The sequence below is a fragment of the Diabrotica virgifera genome, chromosome 3 (assembly GCF_917563875.1).
Source record: "Diabrotica virgifera virgifera chromosome 3, PGI_DIABVI_V3a".
NCBI classification, from domain to species: domain Eukaryota; kingdom Metazoa; phylum Arthropoda; class Insecta; order Coleoptera; family Chrysomelidae; genus Diabrotica; species Diabrotica virgifera.
Window position 1 is genome coordinate 145,522,612 of NC_065445.1, and position 6,084 is coordinate 145,528,695.

Genomic DNA, 6,084 nt, shown 5'->3' on the forward strand with positions numbered 1-6,084 from the left:
TTTAATGTTGGCTTAATTGATATGTGTCACTTTCCGCGTCCGATGCCTCACTGCCAAGATAATTATGAATTTTTTCCTTATGGACGTGAATTTACGTTTTATGGATCTTCCCTTTAAATGGGGGTAAACTTGACTGAGCATGTGGGACAAAGCTGATATGTCTGTGGTATATTCTTAAATCGTGCTTATAGGATCTGTTGATCCCGTGATATTCATTAGGAGCATGTTAAGTTGATCAAAGTTTAGAGGGAAAGGTAGAGGATGATTTTCTATGAAGTTTTTAGCAGGGTCAAGTAAGAGAGAAAATGAGTAATTTTAGCTTTTTGAGGTTTTGCTTGGACTTTAGGTGATGGAAAATATAACATTATTTTGAAGATAGATCTGCTTCAGGTGAAATAATTTCATCAAAGCTAGGTTTGGTTGATTAATTATGTGACTATCATTATTTGATGCATCTCCTTTGTTCGGTATCTCCGGGGCATTAGAAATAGACATTTGTTCACATTGAGAAGGGTTTGTATCATTGAGTTCTTGCAAAGATATCTTTGTTGCGCTGGATACCGATGTTTAATTGTTTTGGTTGGGGATTAATTGAGCTAGTGGTTCGGAGCACTATGATGCAATGTGACCTGACTTCTTGCAGCTAAAGCAAACTAAACTGTCTTGAGAAATGGATATTCTATATGGCGTGTTGTCAAAAACAAGAGTAAATGATTCTGGAAGTGTTAGACTGTGAGGGCTGATATAGATTTGTCTTCTAAAACTGTGACTGTACTCAGACATAGAAGCACTAATTTTGAAGAATGTCATGGGGGAGATAAGAGCTATGAAGATTCTCTGTAACTCATTGATTAGCAAGTCGTGTGGACATACGTTGGAGAGCACAAGTCGTTCTGCTGGTGTAACTAATCTTCTTGCTCTGACAATTTCACCTTGTATTTATATTTGACCATGATTATTCATAAAATCATCCACCATTTGTTTATTGGATAAATACATACATATGCGATTATTAAGTAAATACTATGGGCTAATTAGCAAAATACAAGGAAAAGTTATTTACCAGCAATTTTATTGCTGGAATCGAATCTTATTATTGTATGTATTAATAATATAGGTATGCAAAGTCCGCAGATAGTGTGCTACTTTTTTTATAAACAAAATGGCGCCCAAAAATCGTGTTTTTTTCAATTTTTGCTCTATAACTCCAAAGATTTTAACTTTACCCCAAAAACTCTCAAAATAAAATTGACCGCAATCAAATTCTGCACAGAGACGTGCTTTTCCCGATTTAGTTCGACGAAAACTTTCCCCGGAAAAAGCGGGTTTTTCCAACAAAATCTTTAATTTTCAACTACAATTTTAGATAAGTAATTGTTAATCAATATCTAAATAACTTGGTACTGGAAAAGCCCTTTTCGTATAGAATATAATTCCAGAAGCCCATAGAAATTGAATAAACAGTTTAGCAACAATTGAATTGTTAATTAAAAATTTACGGTCGCTATAATAACGACAATAATTATGATAATTAAGAATAGCTATGATTTTTTCATAAAAAGACACTATACCTATCTAATGTACTTTACAGAATTGAAATTGCGCTATTTAAGCGGCCTCAGGAATATTTTAAAATTATAAACAATTTTTTGGCTTATAAACAAATAGAATATCACGGGAAATGTTAAACTAAATTAAATTATGAAAACGGTATTCGAAAGACAGTGGCAGGACGGTTCTATAAAAGAAAAAACGTTTAATTATGACGAGTGGTTCCTGAGATACAACTGGTCAAAGTTGACCGACATTTACGGCAAAGATATAAACAATAGGATCATAATTTTCAAACCACCACCTTTTTATTTTTGTCCTCTTTCTCCACACCAATTTTCATATATTTAGAATGCTCATAACATATATTATTATAATAAAAACTATCGATAATACGTGTGAAAATTGCCAAACATAGCAAAATTCCAATCAAAAATTAGGTTGGAGAAAATGTAACCCTCAAAGTTCAAAATCGGTATACGTTAAAAAAAATACATTTTCTCGGCTTCCCATGGAGCAATTTCCTTCATTCTTTTTTTGTTCCCTAATAACTCGAGTAGAGCCATCGAACTAATGCATTATTAAATGTCAAACTTGCTTTTGTTTTGTTATAATAGATTAATTTATTTATAAGAACAGAAAACTACATATTTTTTCCAGTTGTAGGCTTTTTTTTAGATAAACTTACTACAAATGTACCTTTTAAAGTTAAAAACATAAATATTCTCATTTGAAAGCTGTATAATTATTTAAACAATTTTTATTTAAACAAATAAAAATTTTGTGTTATAATAAATAAATTAATTTATTATAACAAAAAAAGCAAGTTTGACATTTAATAATGCGTTAGTTCGATGGCTCTACTCGAATTACTTGGGAACAAAAAAAGAATGAAGGAAATTGCTCCATGAGAAGCCGAGAAAATGCATTTTTTTAACGTATACCGATTTTGAACTTTGAGGGTTACATTTTCTCCAACCTAATTTTTGATTGGAACTTTGCTATTTTTGGCAATTTTCACATGTATTATCGATAGTTTTTATTATAATAATATATGTTGTGAGTATTTTAAGGATATGAAAATTGGTGTAAAAAAATAGGACAAAAATAAAAAGGTGCTGATTTTAAAATTATGATCCTATTGTTTATATCTTTGCCGTAAATTCCGGTCAACTTTGACCAGTTGTATCTCAGGAACTATTCATCATAATTAAACGTTTTTTCTTTTAAAAGAAGTGTCCTGTCGCTGTTTTTCGAATACCGTTTTTATAATTTAATTTAGTTTAATATTTCCCAAGATATTCTATTTGTTTATAAGCCAAAAAATTCTTTATAATTTTAAAATATTCCTGAGGCCGCTTAAATAGTCCAATTTTAATTCTGTAAAGTACATTAGATAGGTATAGTGTCTTTTTATGAAAAAATCATAGTTATTCTTATGCATCATAATTATTGTCGTTATTATAGCGACCGTAAATTTTTAATTAACAATTCAATTGTTGCTAAACTGTTTGTTCAATTTCCATCGGCTTCTGAAATTATAATCTATACGAAAAGGGCTTTTACATTACCAAGTTATTTAATTATTGATTAACAATTACTTATCTAAAAGTTTAGTTGAAAATTAAAGATTTTGTTGGAGAAACCCGCTTTTTCCGGGGAAAGTTTTCATCGAAGTAAATCGAAAAAACACGTCTCTATGCAGAATGTAATTGCGGTGAATTTTTATTTGAGTGTTTTTGGTGTAAAGTTAAAATCTTTGGAGTTATAGAGCAAAAATTGAAAAAAACACGATTTTCAGGCGCCATTTTGTTTATAAAAAAAAGTAGCACACTATCTGCGGACTTTGTATACCTATATTATTAATATATATATATACAATCATAAGATTCGATTTCAGCAATAAAATTGCTGGTAAATAATTTTTCCCCAAAATGGCCTATTCTCCGATATTTTTCGGTTGAATTTTATTTCCAAGTAGGAGAAGGTAGTCTTGAAGTATGGTGTTTTCTAATGCACTAAAAATAATTGCCTGCTGTTTGCAAGGGAATTACATTTTCGACGCTGCCAAAGAATATGATTGTGATGAGTTTATTTGACTTTGATGGTCTTGAATTGTAGAACTGTTGTGTGATTTCATGTTTGAATTCGTTTCGATAAATGTTAAGTGAAAAGTAAGTCGACCCTGTACACCTGCTAAAACAGGTATATGGGTATTTACTAAAAGTGGATATTTTGCTGATAAAACTGGATTTGTTTATTGACAACAATAACATATAATTGCAATTAGCTGACTTTAATGTTAATTTAACTGGATATTATGTAAAGAGTTTGTACACTTACAGTTTATTTCATAATATCACTTAGAGTCACAATTTATAACTTATATTAAAACTTTGTAAATATTAAAAATTTCGGAGCCCACATTAAACAAAACATTATAGTTATCGATGCAGAACCTAACTCCCATTGCCCTTTCTGTTGCGGCATCCATATGTCATAATAGGAAGGATGCACTGGTGGAACACTCTGCTCCTTAAATATTGAGGTATTTTGCAGTTTTACTCTTTTAGGGATTCCCGCACTATGGTTCTCTTTGTCAAGTTTCGGAATTTGGCCTAGGTAGATATATTCATTGCCTGATTCTATCTCACTGCCATTTATAGTTATACATCTGGGTTGGTCATTTGTTTTGTTTTTGTCATATTCAGTTTTAGGCCGAGGCGATGTTTTGGGAGCGTTTCTCCGATCTGCGAGTTTCTCCATCGTATATGAATATCTTTCATAAATTGTGCTCCTGTGTACCAACTTTAGCAACTTCTATCACTATAATCATCAGCCAGATTGTTCTAGCACTGCTAAATACACCTAACCAGTTTTGAAGAATTTCAAATTTCTTCACAATTTTTTATGTTATTTCTTCTGACAATTCTGTTTCACTTAGCTCGGGCTATGTCTTTGGATCTATACAATTATTTTTACACCACTAGTATCCAATGACTTCACACATCATTTTTTTTTTAATTTTAGGTACTATTTTTGTAAAATATATTATCAATCTTTCAGTTTTCACCATATGCAAATTAATTTTGCTAATCTTTCCTATTTATTCTCTATCTTGCTTAATATTTTTTGTGTCTTTGCATCCTTTTATAATGTATTCGTTTATTATTTATTGAAATCTGTCAAAAATTCAAGTTTTTCTCATTATTTTTCTTCAATAAAAATCTATGCAATGTGTTCCATTATTTGAAAACTCTTGAGTGATATTCCTAAAATCATGTTCGATTTTGTGGCACTGTTTCAACATAGCGATCGTTGAAATGTTCGGTTTAAATCTAAATATATGTCCAAAACTCAAATTCTGCTATTTTCAAAGACACCAATATACATACATTTGTATGTCAAGGGACAAACTTTAGAACAAGTAAGTTATATAAATATTTTGGTCCAACTGCATTTCATTTCTTTAGTCTTTGAAGTGCTTGAACCACTTGAACTTGTTAGCCAACTTGCTCCTGTCTCTTCCCCAGGAATTACTCATATCATTTTATCCAACTGTGTTTCATTTCTTTATTTTTTGAAGTGCTTAAACCATATTTTGGTTGTTATTCTGGTGATCATTTTTGTTGCTCTCTCCTTTAACTTAACTGGTTTTCTGTCAAATTCTTTATTTAATAAACTATCAAAGTACTTTATATATCTCTTGTTGACGTCCTCTTTGTGAATTATTTAGTATTTTATTATTTTCATATCGGATACATTGAGTTGATCGTATAAATTTGTATCTATATGCTTCTGCTTTAGCTTTTGCTACTGTCACTTCCGCTTCCTTTTAATGACTGTGTAGTTCGAAGATCTGTGTTGGACCTATTTTCTTGCTACTATTTATATAATTATCAGTTTTTAAAAATGCCGTTTTATTTTCTGTTCTTTTTTTAACTCCGTTAGACCACCACCAGGTTTTTCTCTTTCTTTCCTAACGTTTTTCCAAGTAATTCAATAGAGTACCTACCTCTAATGATACTGGTATATTATTATATGTACAATGCCCATGACGTCAGCAACACTATAAGACACAAGTATGTACGTTGTGTTTATTACTTTTACATTCTTCATTAATTTTGAACACTCATAGGTATTACTACTGCAACCTGCAACATTAGGATCCTCCAATACTTCTTAGAATAAATATTCTACTCGTTTCGTGTCGTGATTCATATCGTTTATTGTAAATGTTTAAGTAAGATTTTTTGAATAGAGTTCTTTTTATTATTCTTATATGTTATTACATCCCATGTCGAAGTTCTTTGGATACTATTTTCATGGTGAATAATTTCATATTTTCTTTTTTTGCTCCTCATAGTCTTGTGTAATTTTAAAGTTATATTAATTTTTGCTCGTAATCGTAATTTGTTTTACATATTCATCGAAGTGATTCATATTCATCATGGACGATTTACGAAAAACAGCCAGACAGTATAGGATAGAGAACAGTGCAAGAAGATGGAGGTGTTAATCACGGATCTGCTC